Source organism: Sorex fumeus, unplaced genomic scaffold (genome assembly GCF_029834395.1).
Source record: "Sorex fumeus unplaced genomic scaffold, SorFum_2.1 ptg000039l, whole genome shotgun sequence".
Lineage (NCBI taxonomy): Eukaryota > Metazoa > Chordata > Mammalia > Eulipotyphla > Soricidae > Sorex > Sorex fumeus.
This window is the reverse complement of record NW_026606096.1, coordinates 25,489,124-25,513,739: the sequence shown is the minus strand read 5'-3', so window position 1 is coordinate 25,513,739 and position 24,616 is coordinate 25,489,124. Positions and strand designations below refer to the sequence as shown.

The 24,616-nt window shown below is 40.5% G+C and overlaps 1 pseudogene; it reads left to right on the top strand.

Annotated features, from left to right (window-relative positions):
• The first annotated feature begins 23,604 nt into the window (after positions 1 to 23,604).
• LOC130028470 (uncharacterized) lies at positions 23,605 to 23,781 on the top strand (annotated as a pseudogene).
• The last annotated feature ends 835 nt before the right edge of the window (positions 23,782 to 24,616 follow it).

Here is a 24,616-nt window from a genome sequence, read left to right as displayed (position 1 = left end):
GCTGGGAGTCGAAGTCAGAGTCCTACTCAATGCTGGATACAGTCTTCAGCCTGCCCTGTGAGATCCTGGCAGAGTACATGGGAAGCTATACAGCCGATTCAGTGGCCCTACTTACAGTGGCACGTGAGCCAGCCATGGCTGACCCAATCTACAGAAAAACAACCCTACCCTATCTACAGGAAAACAACCTTGTAGCTTCACCTAAATAAAGAGCAAAGGTGTGTAGGTCTAGGATGATCACACTGACCTGTCTCCACACAGTCCCAACCAGTATCTTCTCTGACTGCAATTACAGTAAACTAGAAATTAATAATGAGGAAAGATGGAAAATTCATGCACAAATGGAAATGAAACATATTCTCTCCTCCCGCCTGAATAATAAACAGAACAAATACAAAATTCAAGGGGAAAGAATAAAATTTCTTGAGAGAAGAAGGAAAAAGTGTAGGATATAGAAAAAGTAGTTCTGAGAGGAAAGCATAGCAACACCGATGTTAAGAACCATGGAATAGCCCAAATGACATAGATCTGCACCTTAATAAACTAGAAGAAGACAAACTGAGCCCTTCAAAACTGATGTGATTAAGATTAGAGCAGAAATCAATGAAATAAGGAGTAAAGTTACAATTTAAAAAAAAGATTGACTAAACAAAGAGTTGGTTCTTTGGGGAACAAAATTAAGAGCTCTTCACTACCATAACCAACAAAAAGAGAGGATGAACTGCCAGTGATGAAATTCTAAATTAAAAGAGAATCATTGCCACTATTCTCACAGACATTGAAAAGGATTATAACAGGATGTTTTGATCAACTGTGAACAAATTCCAACCAAGTGAACAACTTAGAAGAAATCTAAAAATTCTAGTAAATATACAACTTGTCAAGAATTGGGAATCAAGAGGACATAGAAAATAGAATAGAGCAGTTACTAATAAGATCAGTCATCAAAATCTGCCCACAGGACAAAGAGCCCAGGATGAGATGGCTTCCCTGGTGGATTCAACTCTTAAAGAAGAGTAGGCATCCTCATCTCATCCCTGATCTTGAGGGGGAAGGCTCTCAGTTTTTCCCCATTGAGGATGATGTTTGCGGTAGGTTTGTGGTAGATGTCTTTAACTATATTGAGGAAAGTCCTCTCTATCCCCATTTTGGCGAGGGTTTTCATCATAAATGAGTGCTGGATCTTGTCAAATGCTTTCTCTGCATCTATTGATATGATCATATGATTTTTATATTTTCTTTTATTGATATGATAGATTATGTTGATTGATTGATTTCCAAATGTTGAACCATCCTAGCATCCCCGGGATGAATCCCACTTGGTCATGATGTATGATTTTATTGATGAGTTGTTGAATTCTATTTGCTAGTATTTTGTTCAGAATTTTCGCATCTGTGTTCATCAGGGATATCAGCCTATCCTTTTCTTTTCTTGTGGTGTCTTTGTTTCCTTTTGGCATTAGAGAGATATGGGCTTCATAGAAACTGTTTGGGAGAGTTTCTGTTTTTTCAGTTTCCTGGAAAATCTTGAGAAGAACTGGTAATAGATCCTCTTTAAATGTCTGGAAAAATTTGCTAGTAAATTCATCCCAGCAATACCACTCCTGGGAATATATCCCAGAGAGGCAAAAAAGTATAGTCGAAGTGACATCTGCAATTGTCTGTTCATTGCAGCACTCTTTATAATAGCCAGAATCTGGAAAAAACCTGAATTCCCGAGAACAGATGACTAGGTAAAGAAACTTTGGTACGTTTACACAATGGAGTACTATGTAGCTGTTAAAAAAGATGAGGTCATAAAATTTACATACAAGGTACTACATGGAAAGTATCATATTAAGCAAAATGAGTCAGAAAGAGTGTGATAGACACAGAAAGATTGCATTTGTCTGGGGAACATAAAGCAACAAAATGGGAGACAAACACCCAGGAGTGGCTGAGATTAGAACCAGGAATTTTGCTCCATGACTTGGAGACCAGCCACACGTGCTAGGGGAAAAGGAAGCTCAGATAGAAAAGAAAGCACCAAATAAAGGGTGTTGGGAGGATCCTCCCAGGGTAGGAAAAGCATGCTGAAAGTAGACTAGACCAAACATGATTGCCACTCAATGCCTCTTGCAAAACACAAGACCCAAAAGAAGAGAGAGAGAGAGAGAGAGAAAGAGAGAGAGAGAGAGAGAAAGAGAGAGAGAACAAGGGGGAATGCCCTGCCACAGAGGCAGGGTAGGATGGGAGGGATGGGGGATGGGAGAGATGCTGGGACCCATGGTGGTGGAGGATGGGCGCTGGTGTAGGGATGGGTACTTGATCATTATATAACTGAAACCCAAGCACAAAAATTTGTAAGTCTATAACTGTACCTCATGGTGTTTTACTAATAAAAAAATAAAAATAAATTAAAAAAAGATCAGAAGTAATATTTTTAAAGTAAAAAGAAAAAAAGAAGAGTAGGAAGCTCAGGGATGGGCACTCCCTCACTGGGTGCCCACATTGCAGGCACAAAGCCATTTTGATATCTGCTGCTGCCCACATCCTTAGCGTGATCCTGAATGCACTGCTACTGGGACTTTTGTTGCTATAGCAAAGTGTGTGATCTCAACCAGACCACCGCCAAGCATATGCAAGCATTGCAGTTAAAGTGTGCAACTCCTCAGAAAGAGAGGGATAGACATAGAAAGATTGCATTCATCTGGGGGATATAAAGTAACAAAGTATGAGATTAATACCCAAGAATAGCTGAGATCAGCACCAGGAGGATTACTCCATAACTTAGAGGCCAGCCGGGTATCCTAGAGGAAAGGGCAGTTCAGATAGAGAAGGGAGCACCAAATAAAGGATGTTTGGAGGATCCTCCCAGGAGGGGAGATGCATGTCGAAAGTAGACTATGGACTGAACATGTTTGCCACTCAATGCCTCTTTTGCAGACCACAACACCCAAAAGGAGAGAGAGAACACAGGGGATTGCCCTGCCACAGAGACAGGGGGGGATGGGGGGATGGGGGTGGGAGGGATATTATCCATGGTGGTGGAAAATGGGCACTGGTGGAGGGATGGGTATCTGATCATTGTATAATTGAAACCAAAGCACAAAAAATTGTAAATCTACAACTGTAAAAAAAAATAAAATAAAATAAAATAAAGGGAAAAAAAAAAGTGTGCGTCTCCCAGCGGATACTGTGGATGAGTGTGCAACCCACAGTGAGCACAGAAACCAAAGTGTGTTTGAGTGCCACCACTAAAGCTTATGGGCACTGCCACCAACTGTGTGAGCTCAGCAACCAAGTGTGTGTGTGTGACACCGCCTCTCCTCATCACAGCAACAACAAAGAGAAGGGAAGGGGGAAAAAATGCTTACATTTTTAAGTGGAGAATGGATGCCCATCCTTTCAGTCTCTTCCCCAGAACTGATGAGGGCACACTTTCAAAGCTTAGTGGACAAAGTTAGTATCATCGTCACTTCAGAGAAAAACACCATTATTACAAAACAACAACAATGACAATTTGGGAAGTATAGTCTCAGACTACTTTACGAGCATCCTAAATGCTCTCTCTGACTTAAATTTTCATTTTCCCAAACTCTCTCGTTAAAAAGAACGCTTGGGGCTGGAGAGATCATGCAGGGGTTAAGGTGCTTGTATGCCTGTGGCCAGCCCTGGTTTGATCCCCAAGACCACCTATGGTCGATTCCGTGAGCAATGCCAGGATTGATCTCTGAAGAGAGAGCTAGGAGTACGCTGTGAACACCAGCGAATGTGTTTCAGTTATCAAAAGAAAAAAAGAACATTTAAACTAACAATTGCTTGGATAGAAAATCCAACTTAGTTAATCATTTCCCCTCCACTCCCAGAAGGAAATTCCTCACAGTTCCTGATGACTGACCTAACCAATTTCCCAAATATCTAGTCTCATTTTTTTTTTGCTTTTTGGGTCACACCCAGCGATGCTCAGGGGTTACTCCTGGCTCTGCACTCAGGAATTACTCCTGGCAGTGCTCGAGGGACCATATGGGATGCTGGGAATCAAACCTGGGTCGGTGCAAGGCAAATGCCCTACCCGCTTTGCTATCGCTCCAGCCCCTAGTCTCATTTTTTAGCTTGGTGCAATGACCAGACTTGGGCTACATTGTCACAACTCACATAATGGGAGAAAAGAAAAATGTGTTTCTTTTTTGCTCATGTTCGAGATATCCGTTGCTTTGTCAAAACAGGGAAACTGTTCATTTTTAATCATTCAGGGACTTGGGATGATGATGTTCTGTCAGAGGGAAGAAAAAGTTTCTGGAGTGCCTCAAACTGGAAATTAAATGCTTTTGGCGAGAAAATGACCCACATCATTCCTGCTCTGAACTCAATGCTCATAACCAGTCATTTGACACAATCCCTTCACAAAGAAGCCAGGAAGTGCAATTATATCATATGCTCCCAAGGGGATATAGAACTAGAAACGGTTGGCAAACTGTCCCAGTGAGTGCTACACAATCTTTGTTCATGCCTTTATGATGGGCTCTAGTGTATGTTTGTTGATTTTTCTCTTTATGTTACATTTCAGTCCACCTAGGTCACTTCTGCCATTCATTCATAACCAGAACCTCTTCTTAGGCGACTGAGTTTCAGGCATTATGGTAAGAATGAAAACAATGTGCAGACCCCAGGGATAGAAATACACAGAATCTGCTCCAAAGCACAGTCTGGAAGGTCAGGCAGCAAAGGACTGGGAGCCTGAGGCAGAGACCGAATTAACTGCAGAAGAGGTGTGAATTAGGTGGAGGTGAGGAGGGCTTTGCGGAGGAAAATGGAAAGAAAAGGCATTGAAAGCTCAAGGAACAGAGGAGGCTGAAGGTAGGAGCCCTGGTCAGAACCAGGAGAGTCTCAGGGCTGTAGTGATAGTGCACTGGATAGGACACGTGCCTTGTACATGTGACTGGCCCGGGTTCACTCCCGGGCACCCCAGATGGTCCCTGAGCACCACCAAGAGTAATTCCTGAGTGAGATCCAGGAGTAACCCCTGAGCATCATCGGGTGGACCCCCAAATAAAACAAAACAAAACAAAACAACAGGAGAGAGAGAGAGAGACACAGAGAGAGACAGAGACAGAGAGGGAGAATCTCTTTGCTGTGCTAGAGAATTTGAAATTTATACACACCTCCCCATCCACCTCCCTGGACCCCCAAGACAACCTATGCTTCTAGCAACGTACCTAGAAGTTAACTATGTTCTCCAAATAACCTGAACTTCCTCATAGCCAGCTCGACTGTCTTTTCACAATCAGATGCTCATCTGCCTTTATAAATCCTAGAGCAAATGACTGTTTCTCCTAGGAAACACCCTTATTTCTCCCAGGCAAAACCATCTCCACTTGATCCTCCTGAGCCACTTCCTTCCCGACCTTGGCCTGTGTCACTTACTGATCTTGAAGCTGTGGAAGCATCATCTGTTGAGTTGAGAGGGAGGGTGACTTGCTTGTCTGTTGTTCTTTCCTCTGTGACTGAACAGAATGACAGTTACTCAAAGCTATCCTTGGCTCACTGCTCATAGATTTGCAGTAGCACTTTTTAATCTGGTATTTATTTTTTTTTTCTTTTTTTTTTTGAAAAGAGTTTTGGGAAGGAAACTTTAAAAGTACTTTGAATTGGCCTGAGAGATAGCACAAAGTTCAAGGTTAAATAAATAAAGTTATTTACTCTGTGGATAGTAAAGGATTATATAGAGAAATCTTAGTTCCTAAAGGTTTGTTTTTATATAATATTTTTATTATTTATTTTTGGTTTTGAGCGCTAAGGGTGGCAATGCTAAGGGCTATTCCTAGCTCTGTGTTCAGGGCTAACATCTGGCCGTATTCAAGGACCGGATGTGATGCCAGAAATCAAACCAGAGTTAGTTGGCCACATAAAGGCTTCCTAAAAGACTATTTACCTCTAAGGATGCTAATAGAATTTTACTGCTTTATCCCCACCCATCCCCTTCCCCAACCTTGGAGTTATACATGATCAATTTGTCCTAATTAGTTTGTATAGCAGTAGTAACATGATGTAGTAATATTGTTCCAGCAAGCAGTAACTTCAGAATGGTATGACCTTTACCAGTAGTTGGATAATGTTGGAATCTGTAATTGAAGGATCAAATCCTTGACCTAGGCAAATAATTTCTCACTCCGTGAACCTGAGAAGCATCTAACTACCATCTGGCCTAATTATCTATAAATACAACAATTCTCACCACACACACACACACACACACACACACACACACACACACACACAGACCCCACACTGGAAATTTCCCTAAGATCAAAGAGCATATTTTGTTATTTTGCCTAATAAACTTGCTATAGAAAGAGCAACAAGGTTTCAAAATGTCTTCCCAGTATCAAACACTGCACAAAGCATTCCTTTGAATATCTGTGAGTGGCTCAAGGCCTTGATGGATTCTTCAAGAGTTGGCATTTTCTTTGTGTACATCTTTCGTCTAAGTATTCTCGGTCACTCTGACATCTGAGAAGTGATGTACTTAATCTTAAGTTTTTATTTTCTGAATAAAATAAATTGAAGAAAAATTATGTTTTTTTTTTTTAAAATTACATTATTTTCTTCAAGGCCGTCTGAAAACTTCATAAAGAAGGAAGGAATAAATATGTTCTTAGTTGCTTTGAGCAAACCCGTATGGTGCCAATCACTACCAACATTGGCCAATGAGAGTTGGATTTCATTTATGTGTTCTGAACTTAGCCTCATCATTTGTTGTTTCTATTACTAGGCTGTATGCAGAAACATTTTATTATATTTTTATTCAATACTTTTCTGAAACTTTGATCATTTTGCAGCTCTGCTTTTCTTTAAAATTTATCAATAATAATTTAGCCAACACCGACAGGAAATTTTCCTAGAAAATAGCCTGTAATAAATACTGAAAGTGACTTCAGGGCATTAATGGTATTGATTAAAACGACACCCCATTGTGTTTAGATATGCAAGGTCAGCCAAAATAGTGGAATTTTCTATTTTTATGAGCTCCTGGCAAATTTAAAGTCCTATATATTATTTAAAAGAAAAAAAAAGAGCTTAATGTTTTAGGAGCAGTGCTGTTCTATAAATATTTATGTCTAAAATTATTTTTATAAAACTTCAAGCTGGCTTCTTGAAACAAGTGACTTGATATGCCTGCAAAAGTATCTGATTTTTTTTTATAAAGAAGTAAACAACATAGTCATTTACTAGCTAATGAGTGACACATATGCTCATGATATGCATATGTTTGGGTGCTCTATAACATACCAACCATATGGTAATCATTGAATGTGCAAGAGCTCTTTTGGTTTATTGCCTCTTACCTAACCAGTAAAACAGGGCTAGCACTGGAATTTGGGGTTTTTTTTGGCTTTTGTGGGGTCACACCCAGTGATGCCCAGGGATTATTCCTGGCCCTGCACTCAGGAATCATCTTGGTGATGCTCAGGGAACATATGTGACACAAGGGATCAAACCCAGGTCAGACGCACGCAAGGCAAACACCCATTGTATGTATCACTCTGGCCCTCTAGCTCTGGGATTTTTTTACCTCTTACTTTTTCACTTAATTTTCCCTCATTGCAGTCATAGTCATAGTCATAACTAGTCCTGAATTATATTCATCATATGTCAAGTATTGCTACATTTTCCAATACCAACTGACTTAATCCCAACAGCAACTCTCCTACCCAAATTACCTCTTTCTCTTCTTTGTTGTTGAACCCTGACTTTCTCCAGAGTCTCCTCCTGATAGTCTCATATTCATACTTATTGGATTATAGTTCTAAGAATTTTAGGTTTAACATTGGGTTGTCCTTTCTCCTCCTGCAGGGAGCTCAAGTTTATCAAGTTATTCCCACCACAGTGCTCCAGAGGCACACCCAACACATCCAGCACTCCCAACCCCATGTGTTTATCTTTAACTTCTCCTTTGTGCTCTTCTTCCTCTATCTGTTAATCACAAATATCCCCAAATCAGATCCTATAATCAGTAGGTCAAATCTTCTGAGGTCTCTGGATTTTGTATTATATATAAGTGAAATATTGATTTTATCTTTCCTTTATGTCCTTTGCTTAGTTTATTTTAGAGCAAAGTCCTTTCTGTATGAACACAGGAAGACAGTTAACGCTATGCTTTTGTAACATGGGAATTAACTGAATCTGAATAATATTTTCTCCTGGGCATTCATCATATTTACCTGACTTAAGACTCAGTTACCCTTTAGTTTCTAACATCCCAAAAGGGTAGTCTCACCATGGGAAATGGATGGACCCAGTGCAAGCCGTAAGCTACCCTGGCATCAAAAATGGGACAGGCTAAGCATCATAAGAAGTACAATAGGGCAAGAGCACAGTTGTGGAACAAACTGACATGGTCCAGAAAAAAAAAGTGACTGAATAAGGAACCTGCTGGGGTTAGGAAAAACTAACCTGAACTGTGGTCTGGGATATATAGCGAGATGTCCCTAGGAAGAGCTACCCTTTAAGCTTAATATATCTCTTACTATGTTCATACAAAATGACTAAAAATATTATTAAGAAGTAAATTTACTATGGGCTGGAGTGATAGCACAGCAATAGGGTGGTAGGGTGTTTGCCTTGCAAGCCGCCAGCCCGGCTGAGCCGGGTTTGATTCCTCTGCCCCTCTCAGAGAGCCTGGCAAGCTACCAAGAGTATCTCGCCCACACAGCTAGGCCTGGCAAGCTACCCGTGACGTATGCGATATGCCAAACACGTAACAACAAGTCTGACAATGGAGACATTAGTGGGCCCGCTAGAGCAAATCTATGAACAATGGGAGGACAGTGCTACAGTGCTAAATTTACTATGATTGTTTAAATGGATTATTAGCAAAGGAAAGAAGCAATATGCCCTTGGAACAAAATTCCACCCTTGGGCATATCTCCTAGTAGGAATCTAGAGTGCTGGCATCCCTACATGAGATTCTGCCCTTGAGTAGATCTCCTACAAGAACTTCCCCTGAAGGAAGGACTTTACATCTGTTCATTGTTTATGATAATGTTCAACTACACCTATGCGTAATTGCAACCCTCTAGCCCTTCATGATTTCTCTGCAATTAATGCTGTGAGACTTGACTAAAGGGCCAATGATTACCAACCAGCCTGTGGCCTCTGTTCCTTTGTCCACCACTGCCCAGACATGGGGGATGGTGATCAGCCCTGAACGCTCCAAGGGACCCCCAGGTCACCACAGGACGGTGATCTGGAACAATGACAATGCATATATTTTTCCTTATTCATTTTCCTCCTGGGGTTATTGTGTCCTTCCGCCATTGTTTCCCCCTTCCTGCATGACTGCTCTTTCAGAATTTCTTCTTTCCTAAAATTTCTTGGGTGACATTCTCTACTGGGCAGTGATTTGACAAGGTGGATAGAGGACTCCCAAAGCTGAACTTCTCATTGGTTCTCCTTTCCAGGGATGGGAGAGGAGGCAAACTGACAGAGAAAAGGTGTGTGTGTGTGTGTGTGTGTGTGTGTGTGTGTGTGGTGGGAGTGTTCTAGGAAGTTGAACAGACTCCAAGCAACACTTCCAATGAACAATGCACAGAGAGGTTGTTTTGGGATTTTGTTGTGCTTTACTTACAGTGATCAGGGGCTACTCCTGATTCAGGGGTCACTCCTGGTGCTGCTCAAAGAACCATTTGTGTTGCTGGAGATGCGAGACAGACATCTTAATTCCTGTACTGTCTTTACAGAGATCCAGTTTTGAGAGAGATCAAGGCCCAACCTTCTCTGCTGAGTGCTAACCCTTCTCAGCAAAGATCTGCTCTGTAAACAATTTTTTTTCTTAAGCTTCACTATTTCAAAGTTTATTCCCTCCTGCGTCCCTTCTTTGTGGTTGATACTGCAGTGATGATGGGGGCACAGATGCCCGGGTGCAGTACTTGCACTATTAGCTCAGATACTCCTCTCTGGGGTCCCATATCAGGTCCTGGTACTTGTACAGGTTCTTGTCAGGTGCTGCTAAGTTGCGCACACATGCACCAGTCAGGTGCCACACCTCCTGGCCTGGTGTTTGTATATGTTTTTTTAGTTGCAGTGCTCGTCAGTGGTCTAATCCTCCCCTTTTTTGCGGTGTTTTGCAGACTCCTTGCTGTGATGTAGCAGAATCATTTGCAACCCCAGGGATCATAGACAGCAGAGCTGAGCTCAGTAGCAGAGCTGCAAGAATTGCAATGACATATGTGGGCAACAGTGATTTAATCTTGTGACGTGTGTCAAAGCAGGTGTTCCAAGACACTGTGTTATTCCTTTGGGCTGCAAAGCTCTTTTAGAGCATTGTCTAATAACTAATCAATCAACGAAGGGGATTATGTTTATGGTTTAGAGTTACGTTACGGCATGACCCCCACACCAACGTATCCAACACCTTCCATCACTGTCACAAGGTCACTTTTAATCCACCTCTTCCTCCTCTCCCCCCACCAAAATGTTTTGTAATCAGAGACCAAAGGTTTGTCCTCATTTGATAGTATTTATTCCCTTGATTTATTTCTCTCTAGACCACAGTGACTCAGGTCCTTCAGCATTTGCCCTACTCCCTCTGACTGCCTCCACTTGACGTGATACACTCTAGTTCCAGCCAAGTTGCGGCAAGAGTTCATCTTCATTTGTTCATTTGTTTGTTCAATTTTGTTTTTGAGACAACACTTGGTGGTGCTCGGTGTATCCTTCTGGCTCTGTGCTCAGGAATCACTCAGGGCCGTACTTGTGGGATCATCTGTGGTTTCTAGAATAGAACCAGAGCCAAGAGGATGGCTGATATTTATTTTCATTATTTTGGGGTTTGGTTTTTGGGTCACACCCTGCAGTGCTCAGAACTTACCCACTGATTCTAGATGAGTGCTCACTCGAGGTGCTTGGGGGGCTACATGTGGTACCAGGGATTAAACTTGGGTCAACTGCATGCAAGGCAAGCTCCTTACAGGCTGTGCTAATACTCCAACTTATCCAACTAATACTTATCATGGAGTAATTCTAAATCTCTAGGTGGTAGGGTGTGAAGAATTACGGGAAAAAAACGTTCTTTTTCTTGGAGAATAAGACAGGAGGGGGCATCAACTATGGTGGAGGGAATTGTTCAACTGGGAAGAGGAGGTGGCGCTGAAAGGTGTTAAAATATTATGCATGAAATACTATCAGTAAATTTACCAGAAAATCACCTCTCATAGAGGCAGACAGTGGGTGGGAGGCAAAGGGAAGAGAGACTGTGAGCATCGACGGAGGGAAGTGGACACTGTCAAAGGGATTGATGTTGAAATATATGCCTGACACCTAATTATGAATAACTGTAATTTCTTAGTGACCAAATGAAAAAAAATTTTAAATATTGTGTCCGTACCCATGAAAATACATTTTCTATCTATGATACATAGTTATCACGTATTACATGGCCTCTTTTTTGTAATCATTTGTTGTATACGTCAGTGTTCTCTGTGATGATGTAATAGCCTGATAACTTTTAGGGTGGGAGGAGTCTCATGCTTCTTTACATTATTAGCCCTTGAAACAAGTGTAAGCATGTGTTCTCCGCTGTTTTCCAATTGATTAAAGTTTGTTGTTGGTTAAAGAAGTAACAATGATCATGGGAAATAACAAGCTGGTTGGCAAGCATAATGTTTACCGACTTATAATTTCTTAAAGCTAATCAGGTAATTTCAAATCAAACTTAGTAAGGATTCTTCCAGAAAGTAGCCTCTAAACAAAAATACAATGAAGAGCTAATACTAATAGTAGCACTTATTGAGCTACTACTGTGTGAGTTCACTCAACAAATATTATTTATTGAAAGTCAGACCTACTCAATACTTTGTGTTTTATCAGCACCCACTAATTCACTTACTCCTATCAGTCTCACAGGCAATGCTTTGGTGGCTACCCAAGTTTCATGGTTTAGCACACTGTAATGAAAAACTTTCTTTAGGACCCAAGAGTTGAACCACAACTAAATTCAGGCAGTCTATTTATTCATTTGAAGCTCTAGGTTAGTACTCTCTATAACACCCCCTTACTAAAGGAAGGCCTTCTGATGATCTTCTTTGCAGCCAGATGACTCCTCCTTACATGATTTCCTTTTGTTTTTTTTATCTTTATTTTTTTCTGTTGATCCCCATTTTATTTATTTATTTTTGTTATATTTATTGAATCACTGTGGGAAAAGTTACAAGGCTTACAGGTTTAGGTCTCAGTCAAAGAATGATCAAACACCTTTCCCTTCACTAGTACTTATTTTTCACCACCAAGAACCCCAATATACCCCCCCTCCCACCCCTCCCAATGCCTGTGAGGTGGATGATTTCTACTTAACTTTCTCTCTACTTTGATTACATTCATTATATCGACAAAATATGCACCATTATTGTTTAGAGTTTCCACCCAACAATCAGAACTGCTGAAAAGGCATTGTGAAATAATTTGTTTTCTATAGCTGGTTATGAGAACCATATGATGTCACGTGGCTGAGATTTTCAACTTCTGATATTTTACTAATCAAGTCTGGAGGGATTTCTGCCAAGAGCCAGATAATTATGAGACTGGTTTCTGTGCCTCTGGAGCCATGACCATGCCAGAGACCCGCTTGTGGGGGGCAATTTGTGACCTCGGTAGGGCATGAAGGATGAGTGGGACCGCCCCCTTCCCATGAGGCTGCAGTTGCCCCATCACCACCGGCTTATACCTAGCTTTCCAATAAGTTCTAAGGCGGCATCCACCTTGCTGCTGGGGAGGGGGGTGAGGAGGAAGGGAGAGACACCCTTTCCCTCCCAGGGTGGCATGGCACCATAGTTTAATGCCGCAAGCTGCCAGGCTCTGGATTAAGTCCTCATGCCTCTGGAACCATGGCCGTCACATGATTTGCTTTCAGAGAGAAGAACATTGACACTTCCGAAGGATAATGGAATGTGTGGCAAATGTCTGTTGAGGAATTTGCCCTTATCTAACACAGATATAATGAAGACCACTCAGCTTTAAATGATATCAAGCAATGGACGGGAGTGATAGCACAGCGGTTAGGGCGTTTGCCTTGCACGCAGCCAACATGGCCGACCCAAGTTCGATTCCTCTGCCCCTCTCGGAGAGCCCGGCAAGTTACCGAGAGTGTCTTGCCTGCACGGCAGAGCCTGGCAAGCTCCCCGTGACGTATTGGATATGCCAGACACAGTAACAACACAGTCTCCAATGGAGACGTTACTGGGCCCGCTCGAGCAAATCGATGATCAACGGGAGGGCCTTTACTTTACTTTACTTACTTTACTAATGGACTGGAGAGATACTGCTGGAACTAAGGCACTTGCTTTGCATGCAGCCAAGCCCTGTTTGATCCCCAGCACTGCCAGGGCTCACTTAGCATGTAGCAAGGAATGGCTCTTAAGTACCATTGGATGTGGCTTCAAAACCCATGAACGAAAAATATATGCATCAATCTTGGTCAATATTTTATTCATTGAGCTCAACAATGGACTTATAATATCCTTTTATTACTATACTGTTCTGGCTTGTTAATGGATGATTGATATACAACTTACAGAGCAAAAGAGTAATATGTATCCAGTAAGCCAAGAAGTGGGTGAAGAAGTCTGGAGAGAATTCTGTATCATCTGGAATTCACAAGCAGACTTTGAGTGTAATTGCAGTAATTAGAAAAGTATAATTAATGACCGTTCTCATAAAAATTTCAGTTTCCTCATTACTGCCACATTCTAGTTAAATGCACAAGGGGAAAAAATGTCAGCTTTATATTAAGTCATCAAAGGAATAGAAAGGAAATAGTAACATAGGGCTATTTCTCTCATTTATTTTTTGTTTGAAATGGTACATTTAGAAGTTACTCTTAAATATGGCCTTTATTCATTTGAGTAATAATGAATGTGTATAATTCTGTGTAAAGTAGGTAGTTGGAATTACATGGTGGAGAAAGTAATGCTTCTTGTCTTGGTTCTTCCTAGATGAACGTTTAAAAAGAAGAAAGAATCTTTCCTAGTAGGGGGCTGGGGAGATAGCAGTAGTTAGGATTAAGGCACTTGCCTTGCATCTAGCTTCCTGAGTGATCCCTGAACTGGGCCAGGAGTAGCCCAACCTTCCACCCCAAAAGGAATTTTCTCTGAAACTAGCCTTGATTGATGCAATATATGCTGCATGTAGAGATGTCAATACATAATGAGAAAAAACATGATTTCAATGCTTTGACAGTAAAGTTGTTTTTTGACAGTCTTAGTGCTAGCACAAATGTTGAATGCACAAATTCTTATTTTGTTTCCTTTTTCTAGTTATTTGCATAGTCTTTTTGTTTTTTGAGATAAGCCCTTATATGGTTTCAATTATATTGTTATTATTCAAGAAAATACTATTATTAAAGAAATGAACAGGAAATATTGCTTTAAATATCATAAGATAAGGAAAATAATATAACTGAATGACAAAATGTCTACTTGGATCAGAGCAGTGCAGTTTGCTCATGTCTGCTTCCACTACTTTCACAGTGAAGCCTGGCTTTACACAACCCCAACACAAACACACACACACGCAAAGATTCACATAAGTAAATCAATCCTTTAGTACACACTGCTAATGTAAAGTACAAACACATAGTTTATAATGTGTTTTTGCGTAGTTTGTAAAAACATAGTTTAGTACATGCTGCTAATGTAAAGCATATGCATATGTACATGTGTGTGCTTGTATGTGTTATTCCCCAAACTGTGATACTTTATATCCCACCTGTGAGAAAGATCATTCCATATCTGTCTCTCTTCTCACTAACTTCACTCAACATCATATACTGTCCAGATCCATTAATGAAGCAGCAGATTGCATGATTAAATTTTTTCTTAAAGTTTCATATATTCCATTGTGTGTATGTACCATAGTTTCTTTATCCAGTCTTCTGATCTTGGACACTTGGATTGTTTCAAGATTTGGGCTTTGTGAAGAGTGCTGCAGTGCACATCTTTGCAGATTCTTTTCTGAATGGCCTTTGGGGTAGATGCCAGAAAGTGTAATTGCAGAGTCATATAGATGCTCAATTCCTAGTTTTTTTGAGAAGTGTCCATATTATTTTCCAAAAATTGTTGGATCGATTGATATTCCACCAACAGTAGATGAAGATTGCCATCAGAACTTTTTTTTATGACATCTTATTGTCTCATTCCTACTTTGGACAAACTTGCAAGCTATCGAATGTAGCCTGCCCACAGGGCAGAGTCTGGCAAACTCCCCGTGGCATACCAAATATGCCAAATACCAGTAACAATGATGGGTCTCATTCTCCTAAATAGCCTTGAATATAATCTCAGGGCTAGGATGAAAGAGACGTTACTGGGGCCTGCTCGAGGCAATCGACGAATAACAGGATGATGAAATGAAATGAAATGAAATGATGTCTACCAATTTCACTGGGATGAAATGGTGTCTCACTGTTGTTTTGATTTACTTTTCCCTGATAAGTGATGGACCACATTTTTCATATATTTGGTCATCTTTATGCCTTAAGTATATTTCTGTTCATATCTTTCTCTTTTTCTCTCTCTCCACTTTGATGAAATTGATTTTTAGAGTTCACTATATAGTGGATATCAACATTTTATCAGATGACTGGTGGGGAAATATTCTTTCTCAGCCTGTGTGCTGTCTATTTATTCTGGTTGCAGTTTGCTTTGTGGTGAAGAAGTTCCTTTCTTTGATATAGTTTCATTTACATACCTTTGTTTTAGTAAGCTTGTAAAATGTATTGAACCACTGAAGATACCTATAACTTAAATGTAATAAAATATACTTAGCTTTTCCTCAATGCAATTTATAGATTCAGGTATCACATCAAGGTCTTCAATGTATTTTAATTTGACTTTTGTGCATGGTGTTATAAAGAGGTCTTGGGGTTTTTTGTTTTTGGGTTTGTTTGGTTTTTTTTTTTTTTTTTGCAATATGAACAACCACTTTTCCCAGCACCATTTGTTGGAGGGGTTTTCCTTTCTCCATTTCATATTTTTTTCCTTTATCAAAGATTAACTGTCCATATACATGGGAATCTGTCACTGAACTCTCATTTCTATTCCACTGATCTGTGTGTCTGTCCTTATTCCAGTTCCAAGCTGTTTTAATCACCAAGCTGTTTTGTAGTATATTTGAAGTTGGAGAGAGAAATCTCTTTTTTCTCAGTATTGCTTTGGCTGTTTATGAAGGAGGATTTTTACTCCATAGGAATTTTAATATTTGTCCTATGCCTTTAAAAGGTGTCATGGGTATTTTTATAGGGACACTATTTAATCTGTATAATGCTTTGTATGGGATTGTCATTTTAACAATATTAATCCTTCCAATCATAATCTCGTGCCGCCACGCCAGGCTGTTTTCACTGGGGCCCCTCAGACGGGTGCGGGTTGAGTTTCCCTCCCTGCCACAAGGAGAACCCCAGCAGCTTAAAACTTCCAGAACCCAGCCTCAGCCATACTCAAGGCCACTCTCCACATGCTTGGGCAAGCTTCACGCATGAAGAAACCGGCAGAGGAACCCAGGTATGCAAGACCCGTGGCTGAGGTCTCCAAGCCTTCTGGAATCGTCCTCCACCCAGATTCCCCATTTTCCAGTAGCTTGGCAGTCACACCCACAAACTGCCCCCTCCCCCCTGCCTTTCCCCGTCCCCCCCACGCCATGTAATTTCATCTACAGCCAAGATCCAGAGACTATAAAATAAAGCTCCTGGAAGAGAGCGATGCAGTATTTCCTGGAGGGTCACCCCAAAAGCCTTTGTCCCTCTCAGAGAGTCTGACAAGCTACCTGTGGCATATTCAATATGCCAAACGTAGTAACAATAATGGGTCTCATTCCTCTGACCCTGAAAGAGCCTCCAATATGGCAGCATTGGGAAGGATGAGTAAGGAGAGGCTGCTAAAATCTCAGGGCTGGGATGAATGGAGACATTATTGGAGCCAACTCGAGCAAATTGATGAACAACGGGATGACAAGTGATACAAGTGAATCCTTCCAATCCAAGAACAGGGGTGGTTTCCATTTTCTTGTGTCCTTTTTTTATTCATTTTAGTATAGTAGTGTTGTATAGGGTTTTTTATATAGTCGTTTATCTCTTTTGTTAAGCTGATTTTGAGGTACTTGACTTTTTGAGGCACAATTATGAATGAATTGTATTTCTTAATTTATCTCTCCTATATTTTACTATTTGCATATAGAAGAGCCATAGATTTTTTATATTGATTTGGTAGTGTGCCACTTTACTGTACAAGTCTATTGTTTCTAGAATTTTTTTTAAAAAAAGAACTCTTTAGGATTTTCTAAGTTATAGTGTCATGTTATCTACATACAATAAGATTTGACTTCCATTTTCCCACTCTGAATGCCCTTAATATTTGTTTCTTGCCTAATTGCTATGGCAAGGACTTGCAACAACATATTGAATAATTGTGGTAAGAGTGAGCAACCTTATCTTGTGCTTTATCTCAAAGGGAAGTCATTCAGTTTTTTACCATTCTTTCCTGTGTACTGTGGAAAATGGCTTTAACTATTTTGAATAATTTTTATTTTATTGAGTTTTTTGTTTGTTTTTGTTTTTTGTGGAGCGATAGCACAACGGGTAGGGCGTTCACCTTACACGCAGCCAACATGGCCGACCCGAGTTCGATTCCTCCGCCCCTCTCGGAGAGTCCGGCAAGCTACTGAGAGTATTTGATATGCCAGACACAGTAACAACAAAGTCTCCAATGGAGACGTTACTGGGCCCGCTCGAGCAAATCGACGATCAACAGGAGGGCCTTTACCTTTACCTTTTTACCTTTGTTTTTTGTGGGCTTTTGTTTGTTTTTTATGAGCCGCATATAGCAATGCTCAGGGATTACTTTTCGCTCTGCACACAAAAATTACTCTTGGTAGTTCTTGGGGATATGGGATGACACAGACTGAACCCAGGTCTGCCACATGCAAGGCAAACATCCTACCTTCTGTACTATTGCTCCAGCCATTTTGTTGAGTGTTTTTATCGAATACATATTGTCAAATGCTTTCTTTGCATATGTGCATGTTTTTTAATATATTTAGATAGATATGTAATAGATTACAATGTATGTGTGCATACATATACATTGGGGTGTGTATATAACTACTTGCATCTGTTCACTGTGGACCTAGGAGGAGTGATAATTACAACAGCAATGAACATATCAACTACCTAAATTGTTTTTTCTGGGTCACACTTAATGGTGCTGAGAGCTTACTCCTGGCTCTGTGCTCAGGGATCTCTACTGGCAGTATTCAGGGATCATACAGGGATCACGCAGGAGCCGACCATAGACAAGGAAAGTGTCATAACCTCTATACTATTCAGTCCTCCAGATTTTTATTTCTAAATACAACCCTTAGGGAGATAACTCAAAGGGCTGAAATGCATGTCTGGCAAGCACAGCACACCAAATTTGACCTCAAGCACTGCATGACCTCCCAGGGGCACCAGTGAGGCTTTGAACACCACTGGGGAGGAGCCTGCAAGCGAGAGAGAGAATGTCATGTTATTGAGCAAATAAACACTACTATTCTCTAGAAAAAATAGTAGAGCTTGTCGGGCAATTATTATTTTAAGATTGTGGTAGGCAAAAAAAGATGAGTCTGGAATATCTTGTGGTGTCAGAAAGTGGAGAACTGAAGTGATGATAGCACAGTAGAGACAAATAGAAAAATTGCCACTTGACAACCATCTTCATAATGACTGGTGCAAGCAAATTTCATCCATGAATGCCAAAACTATGGTAGAAAGTTGGATATTGCTGGCATCTTTATATAGTCTCAGTACTGACCCATAAGGTACAAAAGGAAAATAGTAACTTTGCAGTGGGTAATCCTGGCAGGCATTCATTAACTGATAGAAAAGAGTTATCATCACTAGGGTCAGGCCTTTCATCCTGAGAACACCAGCAGTACCAGAAGATGAACCAAATGATTTACTCAATAGTGCAGTGAGGGCAAATGTGTATCATGGGGGACCATACAGCCTCTGAGGAAGCAGGTGTAAGAGAGGACTTACTTTGGATTTCAACTTGTGTGTGATAATTGGGGGAGGGTCAAGGAAGTGGTTCTGGAGAGGAAACTATGATAATTCCTTTGCTGGGGATCTTCCATAAACGTACCTATAGATAACATATAGGAGGAAGGAGGAATAGACTAAATCTGGAACTGAGTAATTGGTGAAGAAACTAGCAGCCTGATCATTAGTCATGAGAGAGGAATGTGTCCTATTTGCGTAGTGATGGGCATTATTATTTTGCTAGTGTTCAGACATGTTAATGACCTTGACATATACTGCCATTCTGGGAGATATTCTGTGGTCAACAGAAAACCAAGACCTAGCTCCCAGAGACCAGGCATCTCCTAGCAACACCAAGGCCTCCCTAGCACGTGGCCTTCTCAGACTCCAGATGTTTTCTTGATGGTAACAAAAAATCGTCATGTGCTCACTGATCGGAAAACATCAGCCCTGTGGCAGTTCTGCTGAATGTGTGGCACCATGGGAAATGTCAAAAGGAAACTGGAGGATGCAGGCCTGCATTCCTCAAAAAGGTCAATGTCATGAAGGAAAGACTGAGGAATTGTTAGGGGTGAGAGGAGGTGAACCAACCTAACAACGGACTGAATGCATGTAAGGGAATTTGCTTTTGCTGTGACACACATTGTTTGAACAATTGGAAAATTCTCAATAAGTCTAGAAATTAATTATATGAATGATACCTTTCTGGTTTTGATCATTATAGTGTACTCTATAAGAGAATGGTCTTCAGGAGGTTTACTCCATAGCTCAGAAGCCAGCCACACACGCTAGGGGAAAAGGCAGCTCAGATAGAGAAGGGAGCACCAAATAAAGAGTGTTGGGAGGATCCTCCCAGGATGGGAGATGCATGCTGAAAGTAGACTATAGACCGAACATGATTGCCACTCAATACCTCTTTTGCAAACCACAGCACCCAGAAGGAGAGAGAGAACAAAAGGGAATGCTCTGCCACAGAGGCAGGGTGGGATGGGGGTGGGTGGGAGGGATACTGGGATCAGTGGTGGTGGAAATGGGCATTGGTGGAGGGATGGGTACTCAATCATTGTATAATTGAAACCCAAACACAAAAATTTGTAAGTCTACAACTGTACCTCATGGTGTCTCACTAATACAAATTAAAATTTAAAAAAAATCCCAAATTAAAAAAAAATGAATCTCAAAAAACAAAAAAGAAATCATCAGATCAAAAAAAAAAGAGAATGGTTTTATTTTCAGGAAACAGTAAACAATTTTGTGGTAAAGGGTATCTGCAATTTTCAAATGGTTTAAAAGAACATGAATATACTCATATATACAATATATGCATACATATATTCGTGTATGTGGAGAGGGTGTATAAAGGTTGTCAGATTTGAAAAATATGGTTAGAAATAGTCATTTTTATATATTTTTGCAAATGTCAGATCTAAAATTAAAGTAAAAATTAGAATTCTTCTCATTTCCCAAGTGTTTTTCTTGAGTAAAGGCTCCAAGTTAAATCAGTCTTTGGAACTTCATTCACTATATTTGTGAGTGAAAGACCTCTTTATAGCCATTCTTACATCTAAATTCCTATTTTAATGATTTTATGGCTACATAAGGCTAAATTGTGAGGTTTCTTCTTTATTTGTTTTTGTTTGGGGGCCACACCTGGAGATGCTTAGGATTTACTCCTGGTTCTGCACTCAGGAATCATTCCTAGCACGGGGGACCAGATGAGATACCAGGATAAAGACTGGGATGGCTGCATGCAAGGCCAGTGCACTATTTACTGTATTGTGTCTCTAGTCTATAAATTGTGAGGTTTCTTTAGGAAGTAAATGCCTTTGAATGGTCCTTATATTTGCGAAACTTGCAATTCTTTTCCTTCTCTTTCCTTTAAACTATTGCCAGGAATGTATGAATTCCATGTTACTTAAAAAAAATTGCTAGGTGGTTGAGGCATTGTTTCTCTGAGAAATGACGCACAGGTAACACCTCACTTGGGATGTTTTCTTTCTTGTTCATGTTATCTTCAGCCTGTTAGCACTGTAAAACATGTCCTCGGGACACCACACCGTACAGAGGGTTCAGTAAATGATGAACAACAGAGCAGTGCTCTCTTTCTGAATAACTGCTTAGTGAAGTTGCCTTCATCTTAATACTTGTTCATATAGACAATTTGACCATCATGGAGCAAAAGGAGGAGATTTGTCTCAGCATTGAAAAGAATAGTTTGCACATGACAGTCTTGAAGCTAAAGTGTTTAGATAATTTCCAGATTAAGCAGAGTGATTATTTGAAACAAAAGAAGTTATTTATTATCCTACTCCAGAACTAGGTGAAATGGTAATACTAGAGAATGTCATTGCAATCTGCATCATCCTAGCAGTGTATGTATCATGCTCACATGTTGCCTTACCATCAGGACTCCACAATTAATCTTACTCAATTCCATTACCTTCAGAAATGACCTGAGCATTGGTAGTCTTGTACAAAAGCTTCTGTATCCATGGTTTCTCAAGGTGTGAGAGTTGCCTGCCTCAGAATCAGTTAGGGTTCTTGTTAGAATGGAGATTTTTTAATGAGTAAGAACAAATGTTTTATTAGTGAATAGAAACATAAAACATAATTAAATCTTGCTTAACTGGAACAGTTTTGAATGGACCACTCTGCTAAATAGAATTTTCAGGTATTTGTCATTAAGTATCTTCAGTATTTGTCATTAAGTATCTTCTTTTAAACTCCTAGCTGCCTTAAATTCTTTTTGTAACCAAGCTATATAAAAGTGATATAAAATTAAAATATGCCATATTTTGACCTTAAGATGAATTATAGAAATAATTTAATATTTGAGAAATATTTAAACAACCAGATAATTCTTGTGAATCTGGCCTTATTCCTTTCCTTTATTTTTAATTTTTTATTTTTTAATGAATCACCATGAGGTACAGTTACAGACTTACAAATTTCTGTGTTTATGTTTCAGTCACATAATGATGGAGTGCCCATCCCTCCACCAGTTCCCGATCTCCACCATCAATGTTCCCAGTATCCCTCCCGTCCCCGCCAATCCCCCCCCCCCCCGGCCCCAACCCCCCACCTCCCGCCTCTGTGACAGGCACATTCCCTTTTACTCTCTCCTTTAGGGTGTTGTGGTCTACAGTGTAAGTATTGAATGGCGATCATGTTCGGTCTATAGTTTACTTTTGGCACGCATCTCCCACCCCGAGCGGGTCCTCTAAACACCATTTATTTGGTGGTCCCTTCTCTATCTGTGCTGCCTTTTCCCCCCAGCATGTGAGGCCAGCTTCCAAGCTGTGGAGAAAACCTCCTGGTACTTATCTCTACTATCCTTGGGTTTTAGTCTCCCTAGAATGGAGATTCTTATCTCTACTCTCTCCTAGGCTCTGGAATCTGCTTTGTAAAGAGCTCCCTAAAGTGATTCTTAGGCATCTAATGCAGGAAAAAAGTGTTCTCAGTAGAACTTGCCTGAGACAAAAATTTCTTAAAGTATTTGTGCTTTATACTTCTCCAAATCTCTAGCATTTCTATTACTTCACATATATAATATACATTTATTACATGTTTATATATATAAACATAACACTTAAGGAACAAGAATATGAAGAGCAAAGATAGTATAGTGGGTAAGGCAATTGCTTGCCTGTCAAGCAATTGACTAGGGTTTGTTCCCTGGTCTCCCAAGGCCCTCCAGAATTGAGCTCTGAGCAGAGAGGCAGGAGTAAGCACTGAGCATTTGTGGGGTGTGGCAAAAACATTTTTTAATCAACGGGAGGGCCTTTACCTTTTTTAAATCTATTTTAAAAAATCTAGTTTAGATTTTTTGGGCCAGAGCTACATGAATTATCATCAGTTCACTTCTCTGCAGACTGCTTCCTTCAAGCCATCATTTCAAAGATCTGAAGCTCATGAAGGCATTTGAAGTTGCAATTGTTGGGTAAAAGAAAAAAACCATGAAGTTGATTAAAAAAAAAACTGACATTATCAGTTATGCTGCTCATCTAAATCAGTATCTTATAGACATCATTGATGAAAAATGAAAACTTTTACCATACGGTGTGAATCAAAATCAGAAAGAAGATGCGGTTTCAATTGTCTTACTGCCCACTTATTTATGTTTACCATGGTCTGTATACATTATTTGTTTTGCTTTACTCTTAAATTTTTCTTATCATTTTATTTCAAATTTTTTCTTATCTATCATTTTATTTCAACGAGTATTTTCCTACCTAAATATTCAGTTTTTCTGATACAGAAGCTGTTTCTCCTTTGCAATTAGTAGCACTACACTGTAGCAGCATCCTCCCGTTGTTCATCGATTTGCTCGAGCAAGCCCAGTGACGTCTCCATTGTGAGATTTGTTGTTACTGTGTTTGGCACTTCGAATACGTCATGGGTAGCTTGCCAGGCTTTGCCCTGCGGGCGAGATACTCTCGGTAGCTTGCCAGGCTCTCCGAGAGAGGCGGAGGAATCGAACCTGGTTCAGCCAAGTTGGTCGCGTGCAAGGCAAACGCCCTACCCGCTATGCTATTGCTCCAGCGCAAAAATATATAATCATTTCTCAGCCTTTTGGCTAAGATCAAGTGTAGTATCTGTTCTTATCAGTTTAAAAAATATGAGCCACACCTGGTGTGATCAAGCCCAGTTATGGCCATAGGTGTGGGCCTCACAGGTGCTAAGCCTGTACTCTGACATTTGAGGTCCAGCCCTGCTCCCTCAATCAACTTTCAAAATTTTATCTTCCAATAGAATTCATCTGCCATATGACTTGTAACTGTAGTCACTCGGTGTGTGTTTTTAAATTGTCATTGTATAAAATAAAATCTTACTGTCCCAAATGATTTGAAGAGAAATCATTTTTTAAGATGTGATTTTAAAAAAGCTGTAACAGAATTCATCTCAACAGTAATTTTCTGTTTTTTTTTTTCTTCGATAGGGCAAAGCACTTTGTCAGATTATACTGGACTTTTAGATAAAAGATGCTCCTGGGGCTGGAGCAATAGCATAACGGGAAGGGCGGTTGCCTTGCACGCAGCCAGCCTGGGTTCAATTCCCAGCATCCCATATGGTTCCCCGAGCACCGCCAGGATCAATTCCTGAGTGCATGAGCCAGGAGTAACCCCTGTGCATTGCCGGGTGTGACCCAAAAATTATCACTGTATCACTGTCATCCTGTTGATCATTGAATTACTCGAGCAGGCACCAGTAACATCTCTATTCCTCCCAGCCCTAAGATTATAGCTGCGTCTTCTTACTAGTCTTTTCCCAATGATTGGAGGTTCCTTCAAGGTCAGGGGAATGAGACCTGTTGTCGTTACTATATTTGGCATATCAAATACACCATGGGGAGCTTACCAGGCTCTGCCCATGTGGGAGGGATACTCTTAGTAGCTTGCCGTGCTCTCTGAACCCTATCAGATATGGTGTACTAATTGTGGAAAATGGGTAGAAAATGTCTTATTTCACAGTCCAAAAAGCGACCTGGAGTGTGGTGGTGGATGGGTAGTGGAGGTTCGCTGCTCGGGGTTGGGTCCCTTGGAGTGGGGAAGGCTCTCACCCACAGTC